The sequence below is a fragment of the Monopterus albus genome, unplaced genomic scaffold (assembly GCF_001952655.1).
Source record: "Monopterus albus unplaced genomic scaffold, M_albus_1.0 scaffold97.1, whole genome shotgun sequence".
NCBI classification, from domain to species: Eukaryota; Metazoa; Chordata; class Actinopteri; order Synbranchiformes; family Synbranchidae; genus Monopterus; species Monopterus albus.
Window position 1 is genome coordinate 349,817 of NW_018127977.1, and position 19,253 is coordinate 369,069.

Below are 19,253 nucleotides of genomic sequence, written 5' to 3' on the forward strand. Positions count from 1 at the left end.
CCTAACATGTAGGTTGGAATAAGATGGACCATACAGTGATCTGAGAGTCCGAGGGCTGCACGGGGGCCAGAGTGATAAGCGTCTTTTATTGTTGTGTAGCAGTGGTCCAGTGTGACTTTGTTCCCTGTTGGGTCTGGTGGCGTGCTGTCTGTATTTGGGCAGTTCGTGGGTGAAATTTGCTCTGGTAAAGTCCCCTAGAACAATGAGTGGAGAGTCGGGATGTTCTAGCTCCAGGCTAGTTATCTGTTCTGCCAGGAGCTGTAGTGCGCTAGTGGGCCTGCGGATTTGAATAAGACACCCACCAGGATGGAGTTCAAAAATTCTCAGGGAGAATAGAAGGCTTTGCAGTTGATAAAAAAAAAGAGTTTCTAAGTCCATGTTACATGTCCTCTGTGGCACTGTGACATCTGTGCACAAACCTTCCTTTATGTAGAGACAGACTCCCGCCTCTCGTGTTCCTGGACAGCCCCATTATGCGATCTGCTCTGTACACCTGGAAGCCCGGTACTTGTATTGCACTGTCTGCAATGGAGCCACTGAAGCAAGTCTTTATGAAGCATAAAGCAGTAGAGTGTGCAAAGTCAGAGTTAGTTCTGTTGACGAGAAGAATTTCATCCATCTTGTTGCCCAGGGAGTGGAGATTTGGCAGGTGAATAGACGAGGGTGGAGTCTGGGTCCCTTTCTGGCGTTTCTTCCAGGTCCCGTATATGGCAGCTGCGCCTCTGATCAGAATGTCTATACAGCATTCTTCATTCACAAAAATCAGAGAAAGGTAGTTCGATGTGAGTTGTCTGATATTTAACAGTTCTTCTCTGGTAAAAGTAATCCAGGATGGGTTTCAAAAGACGGAGAAAACAAAGAAAAACAACAAACACAAGAGAGTGCGAGTAACCAAGGCTGCCATCGCTGTTGGCACCATCTTACTGTCCAGTGGGAGAGTACAGAAGCGAGGCAGCCATCGGCGGCGCCAACTCACACCGATGGCTCTAACCACTGGGGGCAACTTGGGGGTTCAGTGTCTTGGCCAAGGACACTTTCCATTTTTTCCAGCCAAATGTTTCTATTGTGGAGTTTTCCTTATCCAATTTGAGGCTGTAAGGACAGAGGGTGTTGGATGCTACTAGACGGTAAAGACCCTTGAGTTTCCTCAATGTATTATTTGTGATATTGGACTGTATAAAAAAAAATATGAGTTCACACTATTTTAATATTGATTTAAACCTTTTCAGATTAAAGCTGAGATTTGGCATTTTAATGTAGTATTCATTATTTTATTTCAAATTGAATGTTCTAAAGCACAGAGCCTGGAGAACACAAAATAAATACTGTATTCAGTATGGAGAATGGATATACAGTAGCTTTTCACTGTACATGTACAGAGCAATATACGTAATTCCAATCTGATCAACTCACTTTGCCTCCTGAATACCATGATGCTACTGTAGGTTCATAATAATCAAATTGTTTCAGTTTAGTCAAACAGCATGGAATCAATGTGTTGTTCAGTTCAGTCACTTTAACAAAAATATGTTAAACAGTATCTCAATTTCAAACAAAGCTGAGTTAATCGTCACTCAGGTCCACAGTGTCAATCAGTCAGTTATTCATATCATTTTATTGTGTTATATCACCTGCTACTTTTAGGAGGCTGTAGCAAGCGGAGTGAATGGGAACCATCATTCTGAAAAGATGTCTGCTATAAATGTAGATTAACAACATACACTGCTCAAAAAAATAAAGGGAACACAAGGGAAAATAAGACATTCAACTATGTAATGAACAAGGTATTTAATAAGAATATTTCATTCATTCAGATCTAGGATGTCTTATGTTGTGTTCCCTTTATTTTTTTGAGCAGTATATTTCAACCATATAGTCACCTTGGCACTTAAGTGTTTTTGGCAGAAACAAGAAGAAAAAAAACTAACAAAAAGCCTTCTGTTTGTAATCCCACATTTACACCTGAGTAAGTATAAGAAAAATGTCTCATAATCAAGCTCTGTTGAATGCTGTGCAACCATCCTCATCCTCTATGACACACATGTCACACACTCCTGTCAGAGTCCTTCAGCGGAAACAGCTTTTCCTCAAGAGCTGCCTTCCATAAACACTTGAGAAGAACAGAAATTGGCAAGTCATTCCTCTACTTGTTCATTTTCCCCTCTTTTTTCCCAGCTCATTTGTTATTGATCGCAATCACTTTGTCACTGCACGTGTTCAAATTGTAGAACAGGTTTTTAGCAGCACCCCCATCCCTCCCCCAACTGTGAGAAGAATAGCCTAATCAAGGCAAATTGGCACTAATCCTCTCACTCTTTAATGGGAGATTCAGACAGAGAGGCAGAAAGAACAGTTTTGAAAAAACGAACAGAATAGTCAGTGAATTATATTGAAGATGGAAAAACTGAGAAGCAGATAAACAGTGTTCCAGTGAGTAACACAAGAGACACAAATAGGATATGATCATATAGTGGGAGTAGAACCTACCAACTTGTTGAATGGTCTAGCAATTAAATGGCACTGGTCTGCTGCTGTCTTCCAAGACTAAGGAGAGAAAGACAAGAAAATGTATTAAACCAATAAGAGACCAGGGTCTGGATCCAGGTATAAACTGCAAAAGCAACGTTAACCAATTTCCTGTAACTGTACGTGTTTGCATGCTTAGTACAGACTTTTAAGGAAGAAAGCTGCATGGTGTCAACAATGAACATCAGATCGTGATGTAAGCTGCAGTCAGTATCACAGGCCTTGAATGCTCAAGCATCCACTCTGACATAGGAGTTGTTATTGTCATGTACTGTTTAACACCAAATTGTTTTAGAAACTTCTTCAACTATTTATTTGTGCAGCTGCAGAAGGTATCTTGCCAGGATCTATCTATCTATCTATCTATCTATCTACAGTATCTTTGATTCATGGTTCAAATTTTAAGTGACATGAGGTCAAGGTGACTTGCCATCCTTATAAACCTGCAGAGGCTGAGTATTTGATTCAACCATACAGTATCAAAGGGACAGTATTTTCTAAATGTAACAATGTATCTATGAAGAACAGGCATGGTGGAGCAGGACTAAGGCTGTGATTCTTTCAGTGAAATTTGGAAGCAGGTGGACATACACCGAATTTACACAATTCTTTCTGGATATCCAGCAGACTTCCTAAAGGTTAGAAAGTCACACAAACATAAACATTAGGGGGAGTTGTGACTTTACTTAACCATCTCATCAGTAAAGAGATAACTAACCTAATCTTAGTATTAGCAAGTTTAGTATGAGGTGGTATAAAGTTGTTCAATTTAAATAATTTTAGCCAATTTCATTTGCATGAAAAACAGATCAATACCGAGAATTTGTTTGTTCAAAGCAAAGTCGATAAAATATGGCCTGTGCATTTTGACAAACCTTTGAACCAATTGTCTTGGTTCCATTTCTCAAGATGAAGCTATCCTTTATTTGTTCCCACATCATATTTGTTTCAACTCTTAAATCACTTCTAAAAAAACCCCCACCATAATAAGAGAAATGGGTGGAAAACAAGGAAATGTGAAAGACAAAGAGGAGGAAAAGAGGCTGAAATATTTGAGGGGAAAACAACTACGCCTTCATTCAGAAGTGGCCTATGTCCAGGTCCCTCTGAAAGTTCACTCATAAATGTGCATGAATATTTCATTGTTGTCATGAATTTCTATGGTGTTTGAGTTTGAGAGCACTCCTCCATTTCAAGGTTAAATACATATGAGGTGATGGAGATTGTGTCCACCACTAAACTTTGACTCGGCCTAATACTCATCATGTTTTGATGTCCAACCACACTGGACATCAGAGCTATCTGACAAGCGGTTCTGAATGGAGTATAAAGCTCACTTTAGTGTAATGCTGTATAAGGCAACAAGAGAAACTGTCTGTGGCCGACAGGGAGGGAGGCGTGAAAGATAAAACACAAAATCACAATGAGGGAGATCAAGCAACTAATGTTTTTATAGTGATCAAATAAAAACTCAGAGTCAAAATGCTTGCATGAAGGAAGACACACACACAAACGCACCAGAGACTGAAGCAGTCCAACTCTTCAATGTGACATTGAGCTAATCAGATTTGAGGGGGGAAAGTGTCTGATAAACAAATCGTTCTCTCTCCACCCCACGCCCCCCTCTCTTCTATATCTCTCCCCTACTCTCACTAATCAGTAGAAGAGCTTTTAGAGAGCAGAGAGAAATTCATATTTACTCACTAATTCATGTCAACAGCCAAATCTACTCCATGTCGATGAATAAACAAGTATTCACCCCATAACAACTCTTCATACAGAAAAGCCAACTCCTTGAAAAAAGCCAAAGTGATTTAGCAGCAGGGCACAGCCACCCCTATGAAAGGGATTGTGAAATACATTGTGAATACTGTTAATATGAATACAACAAGTGTGTGAGTCGGGTTTAAATCAGTCTTCTGATATATGAAATGAGTAGTTCTGTAATAAATATTACATAAAAACAATAAATGATCAATAACATAAGTCACTAATAAATGCACTGTAAATACACATATACAGTACACACAGTACATGCAGCACTTCTTACACGGCTTGAGTTGAATGCGGTCATTATCAGAAAGGCACAAATGTTTGTAGATACATTGCATGTACTTGTTTTGTACTGTAATAAATATAACGTCTTGAATGTGAGGAAATATACCTGATGAAATACTGTACTGTAAACTAGATCATTTTAACTTGTAGATGAGTTGTTCCCTTACTTTCAGTTGAGCCCATTTTTAAAAGTGTATTTACACTTTCCTCTGGCAATGTGAGGCAAAGGATAAGGAAAAACCCTCAGAAAATCACAGTGATCATCAAAGGTTTCAACTTTGACTCATACAAACTGCTTACAAGCTAAAAATCCAGCAAAAAACTAACACATGACATGTAAACAAATCAAACTATGAGGAGATTCATCTGCAAGACAAGTTGACACAGAGGCTGTGTGTGAGAAAAATGAAAAAGTGCTTCCTTCAGGTTACTTTCCAGTGCTGAGACCACAAAAAGACAAAAATATTTCATATTCATATTCATATGAGCATTGTGCTCTATGCTTCACAGGCTTAACATGACTAAACATGGTCATTATAAAATTTTACTGCAATATAGGGCAACAGATTGATGAAGGAAGCAATGTTACACATTGCATGTTGGAAGGGACCTTTAGAGACTGTCCCAGCCTCCACTTTGGCAAAAGGCAGGGATGCACTCTGGACAGATTTCCAGTCTTTGGACGCCTATTTCCAGGACACACACACACACACACACACACACACACACAGAAGGAAACACATTTACACTCACATCCACACCTACATAGTTTCCGGTTCCCCATGTGCTGACTGTATTTTAAGCTTTTATACATGTCAAATTTGTATGCAAAGATGTTTTTATTTTATATTGAATACTATAAGGTCTAGATCTGAGTGGTAAGTGCCCTGAGATGATTTTTGTTGTGAGTTGGTGCTATGCAAATATAACTGAATTGAATTGAACACAGTACTAAAACAATCAGTCAGTTATCAAGATGAAGATACAGAAGTCAAGATCTACTTGAATTTATCCAAATTCACAGATAAATTTTGAAACTTTGAAAACTGATTGTAAATGTAAGAATTTTGCTGTTTTTCATTTTTTGTTTATTTTGTGTGTGTGTGTTTTCCCTTATAACACTATCAACTGAGTATCTTTAGATTTTTTTTTAACTTTAGGACAGATATCACTTGAGCTGGGAAAATGCAAATGATAAAGGGGAGGAGAGGAAAGAAGGTCTAAAGAGCATTTGGTTGGCACTGTTGTAGTGATAATGAGACACATGTTACCCTGTCACCTCTCCACCTCTTTAACATATGACACTTTAGTTATCCGCTTACAGTTCGCCTACACTGGAGCCAAAATGTGAGTCCATCTGTCTATTAGTTGAGCATATTTGCATACATCATCACAGACCAATCTAAGAGCAGTTCAGTGCTCCAAGTCAAGCTAATCAAGCTTTCCAAATTATATACAATGCATACTGTATAGTTCCAATATATATAATGATCCATCAATGATGATACATCCAACACATTTGGGTTGAACTGGTAGGTCAGCTGCAAGACAGTCCTTATTCCACCACATTAGTGGCTATTCTCACTAATGCCCTTATGGCTGAAAGGAAGCAAACCTCCACAGCCAGGTTCCAACAGCTGGTGAAAAACCTAAAACTAGAATAGTGGAAGCTGTTGTAGCAGCAGATTAATGCCCATGATTTTAAAATGACAAATATTTTTTATGGCTGTTATTTTCAGGTGTCCATATACCAGTGACAGTACATAGGTATATGCAGTATAGTGACTTTAAAGTGTTTGATTTCGTCATTAGTTCTCAAAAATAGTCCAATTTTGCCTTTTTTTGTAAATAGGTTTTAACACTGTAAAGTTTTATAAATGTTTCCCCATCCAAAGGTTCAAAAACACTCCAAAAGTGGTCAGATGCCTGAAAATGTACCCTATTATTATTAAGGTTTGGAATATTACAGATAAACTCTCAAGTCTTCTTACCACTCATCCCCATGCAGATACTACCATTCGTGATGGTACAAATGACATTCCCCTACAGCAACTAGAGCTACTGAAGCAGAACTTCCATCATTTGTTTAACTCTTAAATTGTTCAGAAGGTATATTTTAATCACTGTTCCACTCCCCACTGTAACCGTTATATTCTTAGGACCTAAATGCAGATGTGGCACTGTGTGATTTATGGGTGTAAAGATAGTTTGTGATTTAGGGGTGAAAAAATAGTTCCCCCCCCCCCCCATTTAATTTTGAATTAGTGCCATGAATGGAGCCAAACCTGCTGAGGAACCTACTGTCAAGAGTCTATTTGGTGCTTGGTCTAGTGTGTGGGTTGTAAAGGGATTGTTCATACCGGTGTGCTCAGACTTGCCAGCGGGGGCGCTCCATGCCTTAGGCATTAGCAGCTGACGCCAGCCGAAAAAGTAGTCCATACTTGATGAACGAATGCACAGTACAGGCAAAGAGTGCGCTCCTGAAACTGACTACTGTTTTGTCTTTTACAGTCAAGCAGGTTGTGGGCAACGCACAAATAATAGATAGCAGTAGTGGTGATTCTTTGGTGCTTTGGAGTGACGCATATCAAGCAGAGAAGAGTGAATGACGTGTGTATGAGTGTGTATGAGATCGTGAGTGCGAGTCGATACGTTGTGCTAAGAGTGAGTAGCTCCTCATTCTTCAACCCTGTAACACAGACACAACGCAAGGCTGGATAACATGAAACCAGATTTTAATTACTCTCACAAGGTTGAACAAGCCAGGCAATAAGGAAACAGAAGAAAACATTGAACTAAGGCACATATAAAAATAAACTGCTATTTTGTTAAATTACACAGCCTTATGCTAGTTTACTGTTTGCACTTTGAGAGCCAATGTACGAGTCAAATTCGTCATGTGTCCATCACACCTGGCCAATAAAGCTGATTCTGATTCTGATTACTGTTTCATTCAACATCACTGGTTATATAGTGGAGAAATTTTCAAACATTTACTTTCCCAAATTCTTACATATCCAACCAGATCAACTTAACAACCAAGAAAATGCCAGTGTGTCCGTTTAACCATCTCAATAATTTATGTTTGTTTACCTATACATTTCTCTGTCAGTAAATCCATTCATCTGTTTATGTGTGTTCTCTCCCAGCTAGAGGCTTTTTCATGCTGCCAAAAAGGCAGGATAACATTCTGCTCGTAGGAGGGCTGGCTGCACTGCACTGTTCCTTTTCCATATTTATGACTGAGAGGTGCGCAAGGAATTGCTTCCACACCCCTCCTACTTTGTCTCTTCTTCTTCATCTTCCAATTCTCTATCTATCCATCTGTCCATCTTTTCATAGTACCTGCTGTACATCTCAGAATCCTGATGGACTTGACTGAACAGGAAGTTAGATAGGTCTACAATTACCCTCAGCTGTTTTTTATTTATTTATTTGTTTGTTTGTCAGAGTAATCACCACCCAGCAAACAAAAACAGGCGATCTACATTCCATAGTTGCAACTTGATGGTCATCATTATTCCTCAACTCTGCCTGTTATATACGTATGAACCAAGGGCTCTCTTGCCTTCGTTGCTTGGATCTCCATACCTCCTATATAAGGACTCTTCCCCTTGTGCTTCATGCTTTGCTTTTTGGACTCTGGTGTTATTTGATTATTGTGTTTTTCACTGCATTTTAGATTAACTGGGTTCTTTAAGTGTGTTATTTCTCTGATTGCTCACGTTACTTTCATGTGGGCAGGTCCCTGATGGTTTTGATCTTTGGATTTCATTATTGCCTGTTTCATCTTCAGTCAGGTCTGAGATTTTTGTTTGGGTCAGGTGTGCAGTAGTTTTGAGTTAGTCAATTTGTATTTGTGTTGTTTTGTTGCCCTTTGCTTTACATGCTATTTTTATATGTGCCTTGGTTTAGTTCAGTGTTTTCTTCTGTTTCCTTATTGCTTGGTTTGCTCAACCTTAAGTGTAATTAAAATCTGGTTCCATGTTATCCAGTCTTGTGTTGTGTCTGCATTTAGGTCCTAAGAATATAACTGTGACAGTGGGGAGTGGAACAGTGATTAAAACTGCATTTAGGTCCTAAGAATATAACGGTTACAGTGGGGAGTGGAACAGTGATTAAAATATACCTTCTGAACAATTTAAGAGTTAAACAAATGATGGAAGTTCTGCTTCAGTAGCTCTAGCTGCTGTAGGGGAATGTCATTTGTACCATCGTGAATGATAGAATCTGCATGGGGATGAGTGGTAAGAAGACTTGAGAGTTTATCTGTAATATTCCAAACCTTTGCACCTGGGAAGCAGCAGGTTTTGTCAGATAGCTGCTTTATGTCTCTGATGATGGAGTCATTTATACTCAGGGTGAAAAGAGAAGACACCTGTGCAGCAGCTGTGTGCATTTCCCGCAGTCTTGTTTGTTGAAGGCCTGGAGCAGGGATGAGGACAGACTGAATTACCAGCCTGCTTGGTTGAAAGTGAAGAAATGCAAAGAGATGGAGCTTCTAAGATCATTCAGGATAGTAAGCCTGTTGCTTATGTATTAAAAATCAACTGATTAGCCTTTGCTGCATTCAGACTCACATCCACAAGAAGGTAAATAATGCAACAACAGCTTTTTAATGGAAAAAATGCCTATAATTTACAAATTAGGTATTGTTAGATAATTGTTGAAAATCACAGGAGAGCATACCAATGATATAAATGTGAGATCAGTAAGGACTGATGTAATTACAAACATCTTTAAATTAGGTTTGGGTTTGGGTGGCAGCCAGTCATGGGTAAAGGAGTTTAAAATGTCAGGCTTTAATTTTAAAACCAGTAAAAAAGATGTAGGGACATGCAACTATGAGAACCTGAGTGAGAACCTGCTACATACTGGAGCATATATGAACAGAACCTGCTATAAATTTAGGAAAAAAATATAAAGGTGCCCCATGGTGTGTTTTTTTTTCTTTTAACCAGTATTAATACAATGGACCTGTGTTTTTATGTGTGGATCCCTATTTCGTTTTACCTTTGTCCAAGTACATAGGGATACACTTACATTTGCTGGCTTCTGTCATGATAAATATTCTAACCAGCATTTTCACACTGTTCTAGTCATCAACAGATAGAATATCAGGAAACACACTAATGCACCAACAAAATAGTAAAGAAGTAGACTGCAAGCTATTAAATTTGGATATAAACAGAGCAGGGGTCAAACTAAACAAAAGAGCTTTTCAAAGCTTTATGAAAAAGGAAATGCATTCCAACACTAATACTGTTAGAGTTCAAGGACACGCATAATGCATTTCGGCCCATAACACTGAATCAGAAACAGAAACTCCAAACACATTTAATTCATCAGGAAAGCTATCATACTGTATGTTCCAGTATGGCCATGAATACAAGAAATTAGAAGATCTGCAGTAGGAAGTTCATAGGATCCTAAATCAGTTAGTCTAATACAACTGATATTGAAGAGAGAGTTTACTTTGGCCCATGTATGACAATTTTTTGTAGGAACTCAAGCCAAAGTTTTTGGCAAATGGGTGTCACCCTGGTCAATGCAGTGATGATGCAGTGGACAATTTTGCAGGTAACATTTCATTTCCAAATGAAGGCTGAAGTGATGAGAAGACATGCAATGGCAAGTGCCTCATAACTTATAGCACCAATGTGAGATTGAGATTTTGCAGCAGGAAAATAAAAAATATTCAACAAGGGGGGAAAAGCAACACAGCTATGAATGTAACCAGTGAACATAATGCAGAGTGAATAAACAAGTGTAAACAACGTTGCTAAAGATGTGTTCAATAAGAAAATGATGCAAAAAAAAAAAAAAACTTACAAAAGTGTCATGTCACTTCAACATAGCAAAGGTTTGACTGCCAGTTACCTGCATAGCCCTGGAGATTATCTAGCAATGTGCTATAACCTAACTACATAAAAGTTAAGTGTTTGAAACATAGTCTTTGAGATAACTTGATCTGACTCACTGTGATAAAATGGTGACCTGTCCAGGGTGTACCCTGCCTCTCACCCAATGTCAGCTGGGATTGGTTCCAGCCCCCCCGCAGCCCTCTTCAGGATGAGTGGTATAGATAATGGAAGGATAGATGGTCTGACCCAGGCCCAAGCCAGCCAGGTGGGAGGTTTGTCCCTGGATGGCACCAACTCCACTGGGTTCCCAGTTGGGTTGGTGATACAGGCTCTGGTGTGACCACTGGCTGCATTCGCAGCCTATCCAAAGGCAACTGCAGCTCACAGCCCATCATAAGATGAGCTGGAGAACTACCAGTGATGAGTGTGGTGTAGCCCTGTAATATAACAGGGTATAAAGCAACCTCTAGGTGATTGAGAGCTGTACAAACATGATTGATCCCTCTGTCCTCCAGGAATGCTACAAACTCAGCCGAGGTAAATTGTGACCCATTATTTGTAGTAATGGTGCATGGAATCCCCCACTAAACAAGTGGGGAGACAAGGAAGTTTGAACCAGTGGCAGTCGCCATTGGCCATTTTAGGTGTAGGTACCACAAGGAAGCACTAATGCTGTGGAACGTTGTGGAGCTCTCAAGCTGTGCTACACAGGTGTCATTCCAGCAGCACAGATTGACACAATAAAAGGGCATTATTTCAGTCCAGACTATCTGGAGACACCCTTCAATGAAGGTGCATAGCTGGGAGTATGGGGTCTTGCTCAGTGGGGAGCTATGGGTTCTGGAGAGAGACTGTAGCCCGGAGCAGATCATGGAGCATCTGTATGAGGTCTGACTACATTGGGTCTGTACTCAAGTCTGGCCCTGGACTGGGAGTGGTGCATAAAAGCATGTCTGCCACCACATTCTCCCTGCCCAGGGGTAACTGTGGTTGTATTGCTCAAGTTGTCAGTTATATTGCTGGAGTGTCTATGACCAGCGGTGGATCTGCAGAGGTCTGTGCCCTGACCCAGAGGAAGCCAACAAGACTGTGAGGGCTTGGTGGTCTCTCTGCAGAGTTAAGGGCCACCCATACAGGTACATGTGCCATTGCTCTCATGCTCAGATACATGCCAGGGCCTCCCTCTCCCCCAGTGAATATTTCTGCTCAGCTGCAGAGAGAACACAAGGAATGTGGCGTGGCATTTTTTCAGGTGATAAAGTAACTACTTAGATTGAGAATATATGGTATGGGGCAGCTGTGGCTTAAGAGGTAGAGCAGTCTTCCATCCATCTGGTGTCATGATTCTGTTCCACCGGCTTCTGGTCCCAGGCTTTTATTTTGAGATTACTTCCTGTTTGGTTCACCTCAGTTTTGGACTCTTTACATTAATCAGCTGGTATTGTTTTCACCTGCATCTCCACCCAGATTGGCAACACCTGCTATACAAGCATATACAGTGCCTTGCGAAAGTATTCGGCCCCCTTGAACTTTGCGACCTTTTGCCACATTTCAGGCTTCAAACATAAAGATATAAAACTGTAATTTGTTGTGAAGAATCAACAACAAGTGGGACACAATCATGAAGTGGAACGAAATTTATTGGATATGTCAAACTTTTTTAACAAATAAAAAACTGAAAAATTGGGCGTGCAAAATTATTCAGCCCCCTTAAGTTAATACTTTGTAGCGCCACCTTTTGCTGCGATTACAGCTGTAAGTCACTTGGGGTATGTCTCTATCAGTTTTGCACATCGAGAGACGGAAATTTTTGCCCATTCCTCCTTGCAAAACAGCTCGAGCTCAGTGAGGTTGGATAGAGAGCGTTTGTGAACAGCAGTTTTCAGTTCTTTCCACAGATTCTCAATTGGATTCAGGTCTGGACTTTGACTTGGCCATTCTAACACCTGGATATGTTTATTTGTGAACCATTCCATTGTAGATTTTGCTTTATGTTTTGAATCATTGTCTTGTTGGAAGACAAATCTCCGTCCCAGTCTCAGGTCTTTTGCAGACTCCATCAGGTTTCCTTCCAGAATAGTCCTGTATTTGGCTCCATCCATCTTCCCATCAATTTTAACCATCTTCCCTGTCCCTGCTGAAGAAAAGCAGGCCCAAACCAGGATGCTGCCACCACCATGTTTGACAATGGGGATGGTGTGTTCAGGGTGATGAGCTGTGTTGCTTTTACGCCAAACATAACGTTTTGCATTGTTGCCAAAAAGTTCGATTTTGGTTTCATCTGACCAGAGCACCTTCTTCCACATGTTTGGTGCGTCTCCCAGGTGGCTTGTGGCAAACTTTAAACAACACTTTTTATGGATATCTTTAAGAAATGGCTTTCTTCTTGCCACTCTTCCATAAAGGCCAGATTTGTGCAGTATACGACTGATTGTTGTCCTATGGACAGAGTCTCCCACCTCAGCTGTAGATCTCTGCAGTTCATCCAGAGTGATCATGGGCCTCTTGGCTGCATCTCTGATCAGTCTTCTCCTTGTATGAGCTGAAAGTTTAGAGGGACGGCCAGGTCTTGGTAGATTTGCAGTGGTCTGATACTCCTTCCATTTCAATATTATCGCTTGCACAGTGCTCCTTGGGATGTTTAAAGCTTGGGAAATCTTTTTGTATCCAAATCCGGCTTTAAACTTCTCCACAACAGTATCTCGGACCTGCCTGGTGTGTTCCTTGTTCTTCATGATGCTCTCTGCGCTTTAAACGGACCTCTGAGACTATCACAGTGCAGGTGCATTTATACGGAGACTTGATTACACACAGGTGGATTCTATTTATCATCATTAGTCATTTAGGTCAACATTGGATCATTCAGAGATCCTCACTGAACTTCTGGAGAGAGTTTGCTGCACTGAAAGTAAAGGGGCTGAATAATTTTGCACGCCCAATTTTTCAGTTTTTTATTTGTTAAAAAAGTTTGAAATATCCAATAAATTTCGTTCCACTTCATGATTGTGTCCCACTTGTTGTTGATTCTTCACAAAAAATTACAGTTTTATATCTTTATGTTTGTAGCCTGAAATGTGGCAAAAGGTCGCAAAGTTCAAGGGGGCCGAATACTTTCGCAAGGCACTGTAGGCAACTTCCCCACACCAGGAAGTTGCCAGATTGTTCTAGACCCCAGCTCTGACTTTCCAGCATTCTTTCTCTGCCTGATTATCTTGTTCTGGCCCCGGATTTCCTGTTGACCACCGTGTTTGCCTTATTCCCCCCAGATTCTGATTGCCTGCTGTGTACCGACCCTCTGATATCTCCTCCCTGACCTCTCTCTTGTGGATTTCCTGGCTGTAGATGTTTACCGGCGCTGACCTTGGACTGTATTATTGACCTGATTTTGATCCTGGACTTTGTACTGTTGTTTTGAATGTTACTAGTATAAGACTATTCTCTAGCTCAGTTCATCTGCCAATATACACTACAAACACCATTTGGGAGCTTCACCCGTCAAACCTGACAACTGGAAGGTCAGTAGTTTCTGTTCTCCCCAGTCCACATGTTGAAGTGTCCTTGGGCAAAACACTGAACCCCAAGTTACAAATAGCCAGAGCAGTGCCTTGCAGGGACAGCGCCACCATTGCTGTGTGTGTGTTTGAATCTATGAGTTGGTGCTGCAGATAGCTGCCTCAGCTCTGTAACAAAGACAAATGCCTTGTGTATGTAAAATATTTGACCAATAAAAGTGATTATCATCATCAGCCTACCCAAGTAATTTAGAATTTGTGCCAACATTTTCAGAGATGTGAGTGCTCGTTAACTGTCCAGGCTAGCTCTATTAGCAGGGAGCTACATCATGTTCAGAGGACAGCAGTCTGTCTGTCAGGAGGATGCCGGTCTTCCATCTCCACATTATAGCTTCATTTCCACTATCGAAACCTAGCAAACGGTACACCTCATGCTTCTTACCATCACCCAGCATAACCTCACTGGTTGATGCAGACTGTCCTACTTTGTTTTTCCACTGTATTTTTCTGTCAGCCTCTGTTTAGAGGCAAGAGAGGCTGCACTCCTCTCACACACAGCTGAGCAAAGGAAGTACAGGACATGAAGGATCACCGTTGTGGTGAAGGAGCTGAGTAAGACGAAGCTCTCAACTTACCAGTCGATCTACGTTCCTACCCTCACCTATGGCCATGAACTTTGGACCATGACTGAAAGAATGAAATTGCAGATACAAGCGGCAGAAATGAGTTTCCTCCGGAGAGTGCCTAGGTGCACCCTTATGGATAGGGTGCGGAGCTCAGTCACCAGCGAGGAGCTCAGAGTAAAGCCTCTGCTCCTCCACACTGAGCCGAACTAGTTGAGGTGACTCAGGCATCTGTTTAGGATGCGCCCTGGAGAAACTATGTCCCCCAGCTGGCCTGGGAACACCTTGGGGTTCCTCCTGAGGAGCTAGAGGAGGTGTGTGGGGAGAGGGAAGTCTGGGAGGCTCTGCTTGGGCTACTGCCCCCACAACCTAGTCCCGGATGAAGCAGACTAAGATGGATGGATGGTGGTGTTTCAGCCCTTTGATGGCCAACAATGTCCCCTAACGACTGAGTCGTTATAGCCCAGTATCGGTGAGTGTCGTTACCTGTCCTTGAACCCTCACCTGTGGACCAACGCCTATTGTCCTGGTGGGCATGTTTGGGCAGAGATCTCATCGCAAAGTTGTAGATGGATGATAAGTTGTGTCATAGTCCACCACGCCTTTTAGTGAGAGGTGTTCTATTTGGACAAAAATAGATTCCTTGACTCCTCTCTCAAACCAGCAATGTTCTCTGGAGAGGATCTGGACTTCACTGTCCTCAAAAGAATGTCCTTTGTCCTTAAGGTGTAGCTGGACTGCTGACTCTGGTCCATTGGGGTTGGGCCATGTGTTTGTGCAGTAGCTGCGCAGTTTCACCAATGTACAAGTCGTTACACTCCTGACTACACTTAATTGCATACACCACATCACTGTGTGTCACCCTTATTTTCAAAATCTGTGTACTGTATGCACAGGTAACAGTTTGTGTACAAATATGCACATTATCATGCCAAGTTTTTATTTACAAATCCTGACTTTTCTGTTGGAAATGGTGTTCTTATTTTTCAAGCCCAATTTTGCATGTGCAACACATATAAATAAGGTCCCAGATCCTTATACGTAAGTGGAAGTACACTAAAATCAATACAGCTGCAGCTATGCTCATTTACATCTTCAGTGCTGCTAAATAATGAAAAATTGAAAAGCTATGGTGACAAAATATTTTGAGCACCTAATGTAATGATAATTTGTGACATGTTAAGTAAATATCCCTCTTAGTTTTCACAATCCTTTACTGAAAGTGGAACTTTCCTTGTGCTCACCTTAAATCTGTGTCAACTTGATATCAAATGGCTGGTGTGTACATGCAGTTATTGTTGAGACAATAAATGGTACTAGAAACAGACAAAAAGAATTAAAAGGCATAAAAGAAGCGAATATAATATGATTATATATACCGTAAGTGATGCTATTGTTGTTTTGATGTCTTTGTATTGAGAATTCAGCTTCCATCTGATCAAACTCTGAAACACCTGCAGTGCTCTTACTGCAGTAGTGAGTCTGTGTGGGGAAAGGTGATGAAAAGTGACACTACAAAAATAAGGGTCATTGTTTTTCCATTTTTTACTTCTTAGATAACCTCGCATGACGCTTGATGTTGTCATGGCAGCATCAACCTTGTTTCTACAACAACCCCACACTGTTCCATTACTTTGCAACACAATTTATTTATGAAACCTTCACTTTACAGGGTCACTGTGTGTCTGAAAGTGTGTGCATGTGTATGAGGGAGAGGGAGAGATTTTCTTCTCTCAAAATGACAGCAAGTATGGATATTTTGGAATGACTGTTTATCCTTACTTGTTTGTGTGTGGCATTACTCACATTGTGGGGATCTGGCCTTTCTCATTGGGACCAGATGCTGGTCTCCACCATGAACAGTAAATCTTTGAATTTTAGGTGACAACTTGGTTTTAGGTTAGGGTTAAGTTAAGGGCAAGGCCCAGTGCATGCTCATTGTGAAAGGTATCTTATCAAAACCTCTCCACAATTAAGTCACTACCCTTGCATGTGGGCCTGGTGAGTGACTGGTGCATGCCAGGCATTTATTGAAACTGTGTGAGAGGACACAGCTTGGCTTGGTAGTATCATGTGACCTCAGCAATACATCAAAACAAACAGGCATACTGTGTGTGATGCATGGATGTATGGTGTGGTGGTATGCTTAACAAATGGCTTGATTCGATACAGTAAATCATCAAACTGATCTGCAGACATATGAAAATACTTAAATGCATCCTCTGCATCTCGTCCTCTTTGATGCACTGGTTTCACCAGTTTAATGAACTCTTAATTTTCTCTCCACATCTGGTTTAGAGGATGAACAGACCATCATCTTAGTTTCCCCTATATAGTACATACCACAAACACAACAGCTCATCTTCCTCCTCATCATCCAGAATTTCATTCCCTATACAGTACCAGAGAGAAGGGGCAATTCCGAAAATGTGTGAGAATGAACACAGCGATGGTGGCATACTGATGCATGTACAATGTAGACCTCTTTAGGGTTAGACAAGTAGTGATTCTGGCCTCCAGGAACAGAATCTAAGTCAATGTGAAGTCCCCATAAGGTATGAAAACAAATGTGGAAGTGTGTGTGTTATTAGAACGTGCACCCTGTGCAAAGGGTTGCAGCCACTAAAAATATAAAATTCTCTGAAATTCCATTGGGATGGATTAATAGAGTGGCAGATAGAGTGGTAAAGAAGGTGGAAGATGAACAAAAGAATGAAATCATTTCTGTCTGTAATTTACACACTAAGGAGCCTTAACCTGATTGGGACAGTTTACTCTCGGTAAGAATATTAATGCTTAGAAGTTAGGTCTTTAAAAAGCACTGAGCACTTAAATGTGTGAAAGTAAGAATTCATGTCATTGATGCTGGTTCAGTTTTGACGATACATTGATATATTTACAGTAAAATACTGGTGACAAAGGACAGTTTTTAATCTGGATTTTCACTTGACATATTTGTATCATCTGATGTTGTCATCATGAAGGATTTTCAAATGAATGAATACAGATCTGAGAGAAACTTTTTTTTCCAAAAGTACATGGAAAACTATTTGATTAATGGGAAACATTTTGACATAGTTCTGGCTCAGCAGGAGACATTTTGTCAGACCACATAATGTATATGTTAAGGCAAATATTATATAACCTACTCAAAAAATAAAGGGAACACTTGATCATCACACTATAACACCAAGTCAGTTAAACTTCAGGGTTATCAGTCTGCCCATTGAGGAAGCACAAGTGATTGTGAATCAGTTTCACCTGCTTCGGTGCAAATGAAAGTGACAACAGGTGCAGCGGCGAGGCAAAAGCAAGACAACTGCCAAAAAGGAAATGGTTTTGCACATGGTGGCCACAAATGCTCCATCCTTTTTCTTCCTGACTGATTCTTCTCAGGTTTTGTGTGTTGCTAGTGTCCTTGTCACTAGTAGCAGCATGAGGCAGTACCTGCAGCCCAATCAGTTTGCACGTCTTACTCCAAGATGGAACATCCACACGTGCAGTCGCAAGAAGGTTTTCTGTGTCTCCCAGAACAGTCTCAAGAGCATGATACCTGGAGACTGGTTGTTACACTAGGAGAGCTGGACAGGGCCATAGAAGGGCAGTAACCCAGCAGCAGGACTGGTATCTGCTCCTTTGTGCAAGGAGGAACAGGAGGAGCACTGTGATAGCTCAACAAAATGTTCTCCAACAGCTACTGGTGTGCATGTTTCTGACCAAACTGCCAGACACAGACTCCATAAGGGTGGTATGACGACCCGGCGTCCTCTACTATGACCTGTGTTCATAGCCCAGCACCGTGCAGCTCATTTGTCATTGACCAGAGAACACCAGAATTGGCAGGTCTGCCAGTGTCATCCTGTTCTCTTCACAGATGAGAGCAGGTTCACACTGAGCACATGTGACAGGCGTGCGACAGTCTGGTGATGCGACGGTGAACATTATGCTGCCTGTAACATCACTGAGCATGATGGGTTTGGTGGTGGGTCAGTGATGGTCTGGTGAGGCAGATCCTTGGAGGGCCACACAGACCTCCATGTCATAGCCAGTGGTACCCTGACTGCTGTGAGGTACCGGGATGAAATCCTCAGGGCGACTGTCAGACCATACACTGGTGCAGTGGGCCCTGGGTTCCTCCTGGTGCAGGACAACGCCCAGCCTCATGTGGCCAGAGTGTGTAGACAGTTCCTCGATGATGAAGGTATTGATGCCATTGACTGGCCATCACTTTCCCCTGACCTTAATGTAATTGTGCACCTATAAGACATTGTGTATCAGTGCATCTGATGCCACCAAGGACCACCAAAGACTGTCCAGGAGCTCACTGATGCCCTGATCCAGGTCTGGGAGGAGACCCCTCAGGACACCATCCACCAACTCATCAGGAGCATGCCCAGACATTGTCTGGGCATGCATGGAATGTATACAGGCACACGAGCGCCATACACACTTCTGAGTTGCCATCATGAAATTCACACATCTTGGTCGAGCCTGTGATTTCAAATTTTCTCTTTGATTTTCAGTGTGATTTTGAATACAGTTGATGACTGTTTCTACTGACCGTTGTTTTGCCATTTTGTTCTGAATAAATTACACAATGTACATTAAGTCCCCAAAGCATGCTCACTTTGCTCATTTCCAGCCATTTAATGTTTACTCTTGGGTACCTC

At 41.3% G+C, this 19,253-nt stretch overlaps 1 protein-coding gene across 12 annotated transcripts in view; it reads right to left on the bottom strand.

Annotated features, from left to right (window-relative positions):
• The window catches only part of LOC109965182 (teneurin-3), a 620,836-nt gene that overhangs the window by 312,867 nt on the left and 288,716 nt on the right, over positions 1-19,253 (bottom strand). For all 12 annotated transcript variants that reach the window (XM_020608995.1, XM_020608997.1, XM_020609006.1 and 9 more), the window contains one exon: positions 2,488-2,544. The gene's annotated coding sequence lies outside the window, so the exon portion shown is untranslated. The remainder of the gene's footprint in view (positions 1-2,487; positions 2,545-19,253) is intronic.